At 53.8% G+C, this 9,988-nt stretch overlaps 1 protein-coding gene across 5 annotated transcripts in view; it reads right to left on the reverse strand.

The window, feature by feature from the left end:
• The window catches only part of ASPDH (aspartate dehydrogenase domain containing), a 200,921-nt gene extending 199,013 nt beyond the window's left edge, over positions 1-1,908 (reverse strand). For 2 of the 5 annotated variants that reach the window (XM_085616122.1, XM_085616123.1), the window contains exon 1: positions 1,829-1,881. The gene's annotated coding sequence lies outside the window, so the exon portion shown is untranslated. Of the gene's footprint in view, positions 1-1,828 lie in introns of all 5 variants that reach the window. The other 3 variants (XM_085616118.1, XM_085616121.1, XM_085616120.1) reach the window with 3 other exon arrangements.
• Between the last annotated feature and the right edge of the window lie 8,080 nt (positions 1,909-9,988).

Raw genomic sequence — 9,988 nt, forward strand, 5'->3', positions numbered from 1 at the left:
TGGACAGGGATGCTCTCAGAACAGCCATTTGACCTTATCAGAGTGGGTTTAATGAGTTGGAAGGGATAACTCAAAAAATAAATAACCCCAATCTTGACAAATGCTTTTCTTCTGTGCGTGCCTGTGGATTACTCCTCATCACTCATGGATATGCCCAGATTCTTTAAAATGGCTGCCTGTGTCCAGGGCATGTTTTCATGTCACCCACATCATCCGAGGGGAACAAATAGAGCATCTGCAATGTACCCACTGCTTGCTTCTCTCACTCTTTGTCAGATGCTAGAGACCTCATCAACAAGAAATTAAAGTACATATATTCTGTCTTACTTCTCTTCACCTATCAGGTGCCTAGGCACAGTAACTCAGAAAAAATAAGAGAACCATTCTTGTCACTCAAACACAACCCCAAACATGCGTCCCATATAGGATGCACTGCCATTCAACATTATTAGAATCAAGTCCCCCCACCCCACCAGTGTAGCACAGTAACCGTCCTATAATGCCCTTCAACAGAGGATGTGGCTTAATGGTTAGAACGGCCGACTTTGAAGCTGGGGAACCAGGTTCGAGTCTGGCGGGAGGCAAACATCCTGTGATTCTGGGCAAATCACTTAATCTCCCCCTGCCTACAGTTTCGTCTGTAACGCAAATGGTGCTCATGTAAAGGGCTCTCATACGTTAGGGTCTCGTTCGCCCTATATAAAACTGCAGCAATTTTTTTTGTCATCTTGTAAGCATTGTGAGGCACTATATAAAAGGGAGTTACATTAAAATATAGTGGTTTCCCTCTAGTGCCCCACACTCCTATCTGCCTCATATTAAAGCACGTAGGGGCAGATTTATGTTGCACTTGCGCCACTTTTGCGCCACCGTTGCGTCACTTTTGTGACGCAGCAGCGGCGCAAATCCTGCGCCATGGTGCGGGGTATTTACAACGTGACGCATCTGGGAGATGCGTCACGTTGTAAAGCCCTGCGCCACATGTAGGCGTTCCAGGGCAGGTGGGGGCGTTCCGGGGCAGGAACGCCTCCTAAAAGTGGCTGAGTGAAATCTACAAGTCACTTTTAGGCCCATGCTGGGTCAAAACCCTGCGCCTGCTGAGGATTGACGCAGCATTGTACAGATAGGGCCCCCCTGAACATTGCTGGAGCTGCGTCGCGCTTGCGACGCAACTCCAGCAATGCGCCACTTTTACGGCCCAGATGCGTCACGCATCTGTGCCGTTTTTGCCCCATGGTGCGCCGCATTATAAATGCGGCGCATCCATGGTGGCGCAGCTGTGGTGCATAATAATTGGCGCATCCCTGCTGATATGCAGGGATGCGCCAGTTAACATAAATCTGCCCCCTCGTGTTCAAGAAGGTGAGGGGGCAACTACTGGGATAAGCTGTACATGCCAAAAGACAATTACCTTTGGGTACCATGTTCAGCAGGGTGGGGGCTGCTGTAGTTTCTGGTGCAGATAAAGGATGCTGCCGCGCTGCCTCCTGAACAGCCCCAGTACCTTTAGCTACTTTAACATTCTGCTTCTTAAAGGGGCCATGCAGTAAAGAGAAAAAACTATTATTTTCACCAATCCGCGCAAAACCTTCTAGAACGTGCTTTGTTTGATGTCTGCTTAGGTTTCGTTCTCTAGATGGCACCTTTAAAATATCCCTCTGATGCAAGTCAAGGGAACGTGCAATACTCCCCACTGCTCTTTCGAAAGCTCTCTTCTTCGTATGCGAAGACGCAGTGGTTTCTTGCTCGAATCTCCCCATGCGATGTATGGGGTCGCCCTATATTTGCCACTGCGGATTTTAAGGCACAAAGTGTATGGTACACGTACCTTTAGAAGCAGCGTGAACTTCAGGGTGCTGCCGGTTCTGGCAGTGCACTCCACTGACCTGCAAAGCACTGTGGGAGGAGCTGGGCGGCCTTTGGAGTCAGTAGTTAATAATTATATAGCTTCCAGGAGAACAGCAGCTTCTCTGCTGGGGAAAGAGCAACCGACTTAGGTTAGAGTCTGGCGGGAGGCTCAAGCATCCTGGGACTCCGGGCAAATCACTTAAGCACCCCGTGCCTAAAATGAATTTGTCCGTCTGTAATGCAACTGGTGCTCTTGTAAAGCGCTCTGATACCTTCCAGTCAAATTCGCCCTATATAAAAACTGAAAAAAAAAATAAAAAAAAAATAGAGCATTTGCAATGCAATAGGTCTTGCATTTACGTGAGTTTAAGATATTGGCATTGTAAATGACAATGCCTTTGATTTGATTTATGTTTTAAAAACGAAAACAAAAATAAAAGGCATTGTGTTATTGCAATGTCAATAGCTCAAACTCGCGTAAATGCGAGACTTATTGCATTGCACTCAACTAGGCTGTGCCACGGTGTAATTGTCAAAGTTTCAAGCCAATGGCTGAGAGAGGCTGGTCGAAGAAAGACAACATTAAAACAGGTAGACCCAAAGCCCTTTTTTTGGCAGTTTCATATAGAAGGAACGTGACAAAGATATTGGAGCGCTTTACATGAGCACCAGTTAGTTACATTGCAGAAGAACACATTCATTTTTGCTTCTTTAGGCACTGTGAAATTAAGTGTTTTGCCTATAATCAGAAGATGTTAAGCAGACACTGAGACTTAAACTTGGTTCCCTTGTTCCAAAGTCGGCAGCTCTGACTGTTACCCCACATCCTCTCCACACTCTATACATATTGTAGGCAATGAGTCCCTTTGACAGCAATCTAAGTCCAGATCTAAAAGAGGCACCCCATTTCGGATTATAAATTCAAAAGTGGTAACAAACTAACTCGTTCCAAACCTTCAACGGGAGGCCTTAGCCACCCTGCAGGACCAGGGGAAGAGCAGCCAAAGGCTATAAGAGGACATCCACAGAGGTCATGCCCGCAGAATCACTTAGACTCCTCTATTCACATGCTTTACTCCTACAATTGTCTCTGCTCAACGAAGGGCAAATGCAGCGGCGAGGCAAGGGAGCATCAGGTGTCCTTCAGCCGACACCACGGCGAGTCTTGAACATGACACACAAAGATCTGTGACTGACTCATGGTGACAGCCTTGTGGATGTCACCCCCGGGTGTTCAGTCGCTGGGACCACAGACCAGAAGGATACCAAGCAAACAATTCAGAAGGGATTGCTCTATCTGCTGGCACCAGAAGGTGTGTGAGTGGGAAGCAAGACTATAAAGAAGAATATACCCGTACACAACTCCCGGTTAATGCTCAAAGGCCAGTGTAGCTCCAGGGAGGTTTTTTTTTTTTTTTTTTCTTTTTTAAACTTTATTTGTAGTTTTGAACAGTTATTTAACAGACCAAGTTACAGTACCAGCAAGTTCAAGGGATCAATGACTATAGGAGGTACACAGTCCAAAATCCAAACATGTAATGAGCTTAACCTGTGCCCTTGCAGGACCCATGCAATAATTCAGGCAGGAGCAACAGTAAGAAGGAGGCAGACAGATGAGTAAATAGACCCAGTAGAAAAAAAAAAACATAAATCCCATCCGCGCAGTGCATGCAAGACCCCTCCATGTACAAATCCCCGTTCCCTCCCGAACCTCCATGGAGCCCGTTCAAACTCTACCCAGACAAGAGTGCTCAGCCACTCTGCGGGCAGAGGCAGCTGCACCAATCATCCCTCATTGGCATGTCCAGCCGCTCTCAGCACAGGGGCATCCCCTATGGGATCATGCATCAGGGGGTATCCCACCAACGGTCCCCACACATCCCTGGGCCGTGAGGCTTGTGGCAATAGCTCAGCGTAAGTGGTGCTCTGATTTTGACAAAATGTCATGTCCACCAGCCACTCCTTGAATTTCGGGGCCTGTCCCCTACCCCATCTGCAGGCCACCCTCCGCTTCGCCAGGAGCATTGCAATGGCAACATATTTTTTATGGGTCGGGGGAATATGAGCCGTATGCCCCAAGAGCGCAAGCAGCGGGTCTCCGTCTAGCTGAATCCCAATCATGTTCCCAAGCGCCGTGAACACCTGCTCCCAATAGCCTCGCACCGCAGCGCAGTTCCAGGCAAGATGCAGAAAGCCCGCCCCCGACTGGCCACATCTCCCACAGCGATCATTGTCAGCCAGCCCAAAGCATAGCTTCCTGACCGGTGTATAGTATATCTGGTGCAGGAATTTAAAATGTATGACCCGGAACCTGCTGCTAGCCGATATTTGCGCCGTCTGGCGACAGCAGTATCGCCATTGCTCATCCGTGAGGTCGCTCCCCAGCTCCCCCTCCCATCGGCTCCGGGACGAGCTGTCCTCTCCCGGGTCTCCCTCACGCACGGAGGCATATAATCTGGACACCAAGTGCCCCCCGTCCACCGCGCCCAAAAGCAGATGCAACGGCGCGAAACACTCTGGCTCACAGGGAAAAGAGGGAAGCAACGACCGCATACCCTGTCGCAACCGCAAGTAGAGGAACACATCGAGCGGTGTGCTTGCCGTGCCCTGCAAAAAGTGTTCAGCGGTGCGAAACGTCCCTCCTCGGAAGAGGTCTCCCCAAGTCGCGACCCTCGCTCTGGTGCAGAGATCCTGAAACCCCTTCTCCTGTAGTAATGTCAGACACGGATGATATGTGAGTGGTAATCTGGGGGAGTACAGGAACGAGGCTCCCATGAGGGCCGCCAGGCGTCCCCACGCCTCCACCGTACTAGTGATCGTGGTGGATGCCACAACCGGCGCGTCCTTATAACCGTGTATGAGGTCATTGAGGGGGATGGGGTCGGCCAGCCAGGTCTCTACTGCTACCTGCAGCATATACCGCGGGGGGGCGCATCCAATAGTAAGCATAATGTGCCTGAGCACATAAATAATACAATTCGAGGTCCGGAACATCGAACCCTCCCTGAGCATCATCCTGGTGAGGATAGACCATTTCAGACGTGGCTGCTTGCCGCCCCACACCAGTCGTATAAGCTCCGAACGCAGCGTGGCGAAAAAAACTCGTCCAGGGTGATAGGGAATGTTGAGGAAAAGGTACAGAAACTGCGGGAGTACCTTCATCTTAATGAGCGACACGCGGCCCGCCATCGATAATGGCAGCCTCAATCCACCTCGTGACATTGGCCTTGAGCCGTTCCACAGCCGTGCCGTAATTTGCCCTAATAATCTCGTCCCTGCCGCGGGCCACTTGAATCCCCAGGTACCGGAAATCCTCCAGGCACCACTCTAGCGGGAAGTCAAGTGGGAAGGGAGTCACCGCCGCAGTGAGCGGGAACACCATAGACTTTCCCCAGTTAATACCCACTCCGGAGAGCTGCCCAAATCGGATGAACTCCCGCAATATGGGGTTAATATTGCCTTGCGGGTCCCTGACATATAATGTTATATCATCCGCGTAGAGCGAGATCAGTATTTGCCGCAGGCTGCAGCGGAACGCCTTGTCATTGTGCACCTGTCGGAGTCTGGCAGCCAGCGGTTCCACAGCAAGTGCAAATAGCAGGGGTGACAGTGGGCATCCCTGTCGGGTACCCCTCGAAATCGGCATCTGTGGGGAAAGATGCCCATTGATGAGTACTCGGGCCGTCGGCTGATTATACAGCAAATGCAGCCAGGAGAGATACAGCTGAGGGAAACCCATCCGTCGAAGGACACCGAATAAATAGTCCCACTCCACTGAGTCAAATGCCTTTGTAGCATCAAGGAACACAGCGGCAAGCGGGAATTCCTGATCTACCATCTGCACCAGGGAAAAGAGCGTCCGGAGGTTATGGGAGGTTGACCTCCCGGGCACGAACCCCGCTTGGTCCGGCAGGACAAGCTTGTCCATCAATAACGCAAGGCGATTCGCCAGCACCTTAGCCAGTATTTTGGCGTCACAATTAATTAGCGAGAGCGGCCGATAAGAGTCGCAGGAGTCTGGGGCCTTTCCAGGCTTTAGTAACGAGGTGACCACTGCCTCCCTCATCGACGGCGGCAGCACACCTACCTCCAGGGATTCCGTATACACCTCCCGAAGGACTGGTGCCATCACATCAATGTAACTCTTATAGAACTCTGCCGGTAGCCCATCTGAACCCGGCGCCTTCCCATTTTGTAACTGCATGATCGCCTCTCGCACCTCATCGAGCTCAAACGGGTGACACAAAAACTCCCGCTGTGCATCTCCCAACCATCCCAAAGCTATATCTCCCAAGAAGTCATCCATCTCGAGTGTCCCCGACCTTTGAGTCGTATAGAGTGCGCGATAGTGGTCTACAAATGTATCGAGTATGGCGTGTGAATATCTGTGAACCGCGCCATCCGAGCTATGTACTTCTAACATGTGGGTGCCAAAACGAGGGGGGCGCGTCGCTTCCGCGAGAGCTCTCCCAGGACGCTCTCCCTCGCCGTATCTGCGGGCCACCCAATATTTCCCACGGAACTTCAGCTCGCGCTGCGCTTCAGCCTCGTATTTAGTTAGCGTTTCCCGGATTGCACTGTGCGCTGCCCCCGCCTGTCCCCGACCCATCAGGCCCTCCAACTCCTTCAGTTCTTGCTCCAGGCGACTGAGAGTGCGCTGTATATCCTTAAGCACTCCACAGCTTTTAGAGAGGCAATAGCCGCGCATCGTCACCTTAAAGGCCTCCCATATCACCTCTACACTGCTGACCGAACCCTTATTCCTCGCGAAGAAATCTCGTATCTCCTCCTCGAGCTCCATCTGAAACACGGCATCTAGCAGCGTGGTGGGCTGCAATCGCCAGCGTGGTCTAGGAGCAGCATACCCCGGCAAAGCAAGCGACAGCTTTACAGGACAATGGTCCGAGTATGTTCTAGCCAAGTGCGAGGTTTCTCGGATACCCGAAGCCAGTCCTCGGGACAACAGACAATAATCCATTCTCGCCCAGCTGCCCAAGTGGGATGTGAAATGCGAGCCCTCGCTCCCCAAGGGATGTGAATGTTGCCAGCCATCAATCAACCCCTCCTCTTCAAGTATGCCGGACAGCGCCTCCCTGGATTTAGTGTAGTGATGCAGCATGGGGTGTGAGCGGTCCTGAGCCGGTCTGAGGGCAACATTGAAATCTCCCCCCCATATTATGTGCGCAGAACCAATCGTCATTATCTTGCCCCACACATCATGGAAAAAGTCTGGGCTATCAGTATTCGGACCATAACAATTAGCTACTGTGATAGAATCCTCCCCCAACCTACCCCAGGTAATCACATAGCGGCCCTGCGGGTCTGAGATCATGCCTGCTAGCTCATAGCGCAGCTGTTTCTTAAAAAGGATCGCCACCCCGCGGGCATAGGAGGAGTAGGAGGAAAACAGACGATGCTCTGCCCATTTGCATGCGAACGTGCTGACCGCCCCTGGGTCTAGATGGGTCTCCTGCAACAGCGCCACATGGATCCGCTGTCTATCTAGGTATGCCAAAATCTTCCTGCGCTTCCTCCGGTCCCCCAAACCCCGCACATTCCACGTCATTATGTTAATCACATCGTCACCCTCCCGAGCCATCAGCGTCACAAAAACACATACCAGTCCTGCACATTGAGTCCCTGTACACCTCCGCTGTCACTCCACAATTGCTGCCTGCATACTGAACCCCCGTGAACGTCCCTCCCACCTCCCACTGAAGCAGCCCCAACTTGCCAGAAACCCAAGTCCCTCCCCCCACCCACAAAACAACGAAAACAACAAGATTGTTAGGTTTACCCATACTTAAGTGAATCAATGGGTGCTACCCGCTGGGGTGCAAACTCTAGGTGGCGGACCGGGTATCCCCTTCCCCTGAACCCGCAGATGAATAGAGGGGCGAGCCCTATGCGGGTCAGGAGAGGGTGCCCAGTGCAGTTCCAAGTGTCATGCCCACTGGCGCGGGCCTTTCCAAGCCCTTCATATCAGCAGAATAGTCAAGACATGCCTTATAAAGCCCAACAGCAATCCGCCACTCCCTCCCAGCCACTCTGCCCACTGTCTCTCGGTTAGAGCACCACTGGCAGCGATATATATCAGTCTTGGGAGGCAGGTCTGCCCGAGGCGGGCGGTGAATCAGAGCAGCCCCCGGAACGTTTAAGATGCTTGAGGAAGTCTTCCACTTGCTGTGGGTTAGTGAAGAAACTCTGTTTGCCCTGATGGGTGACCCGGAGGCACGCCGGGTACAGCAAAGCATAGTCCACCTGTGCCTGACGTAGCTTATTTTTCACCGCCATGAATTTGCGTCTGTCCTCCTGTACCGCGGCCGTGAAGTCTGGATAGATAGAGAAGGCGACCCCCTCATAATGGAGCTGCTGATTACTTCTCGCCACTCGAAGTATTGTGTCACGATCTCTGTAATTAAGGAGTCTGGCGATAATGGGGCGAGGCGTACTCCCCGGCAGGGAGGGCGGGGGCCATGGGACCGATGAGCCCGCTCCACGATGAACTGGGAAGAGAGCTGCTCCTTCCCGACGGTTGCAATCAACATCCTCTCCACATCGTCCTCTAGGCGGCCTGTGTTTGTGGTCTCTGGTAGCCCAAGAACGCGGATGTTATTGCGTCGACTCCTCGCTTCCAAGTCTTCATTCTTGGCTGCAATTATTTTTAGAAGCTTGTCCATTTGCGCAACCTGTACTGAGACCCAAGTGGTGGTATCCTCTGTATCCGAAATACGTCGTTCCGCCTCGCGGATGCGATCTTCATGTTTGTCCAGCTTTTGCACAATGGCGTCCATCCGGGTAGACATGCCATCCATTTTTTCCCCCATGGTGGCAAAACCCTGCCTGACCTCCCGGAGAAGCGATGTCAGCTCCCCCGCACTCTCCGCAGGCCCAGCCGCTGGATCCGGCTCGGCCATCCCCACACTCGCGTCCGGAGGGGCGCGGCCCGTCTTCTTCGCCTCGAAGGTGAGGCGGGACTGCCGAGCATCGGCCTTCCCCATTGCCAGGCGCAGTCAGGGGGATAATAAAGAGCGCCGCGCGAGCAATTGCCAACTGCGGCCTCAATCACTGCTCTCCACCGCCCCGGACCATCCAAGGCACGGATCCGCCCCCCCACTCAAATCTAGCCGCGTGCTCTTTGCACCGGTGCACAGTCCCCTCGTTCTCGGGGCCAAATGAGACGCAGGGGGGGGGTCGCGTTCAGGGTCTCCTGGCCCTACACGGTCTCGGATGCAAAGCGTCGCACGACATGCGATGGGTGGCAACGTATTTGCAGCTCTCCACTTGCCCACTGCCCGGTGGTCTCAAAAATGGTCACTCCCTGTCCCCCAAGAGATGTTCCTCGCCACGTGTGCCTCTCCGCCTGGAGCGCGGTCTCTCATGCCCAGTGCGGCCGATCATGCGCCCCAGCGCAACCACCCATGCGGCTATGGAGTAGGGCACATGGAAAGAGGCGTCTGGGCGGGTCGCGGCACACCCCCTCTCGCGCTGTACTCACACAGGGGCTCTGCGCAGCTCTCGTACCAGGCCCACAGCAAACGGGGGGGACTAGCGGGCAAGTCTCGCCGAGCACGCCTCAAGGCAGGCAGCGTCCTCCGTAGGGCCTCGCTCCGATGCGGCGGCTGGCCCCCAAATCTCGCCGTCAGCACCCTCGGGTCCTCCTTTGCGCAACAGCAGCGGCCGCACTCACCCGACCTCCGGTGATGTTCGCCCAGCACAGCGTGGACTGCGGGCACCACTGCCTCCCACCTTCCGGCAGCGCCTGCTGGCGTCCTGGGCCCCCCAGGTCACGCCCACCAGCCTTCCCCGACTGGGAATCACCAGCGCGGCACTCTTCGGCCTAGCGGCCCGCGCACCTCGTGGGAAGCCGCGGGTTCTCGTAGATCAGCAGACGGACCACTCTTCCACCGCAACTTTGCCACCTCAGCCGCTCCGCAGTTACCGCTCCTCCTCGGCGATCGGAGCCCTCCAGGCCGCTGAAAGTGGCCGCCGGGTATGTGGACAGCGTCAGGGCATGCAGCCCATCGCAGGCAGGTCACTAAGATCGCCGTGGGCAGGATAATTGTCGGATCTGTGCGCCGGACGGCAGGAGCCTCACATATGTGCGGCCATCTTGCACGGCGCCACCTAGTGCCCCCCC

Source organism: Triturus cristatus, chromosome 7 (assembly GCF_964204655.1).
Source record: "Triturus cristatus chromosome 7, aTriCri1.1, whole genome shotgun sequence".
Taxonomy (NCBI): domain Eukaryota; kingdom Metazoa; phylum Chordata; class Amphibia; order Caudata; family Salamandridae; genus Triturus; species Triturus cristatus.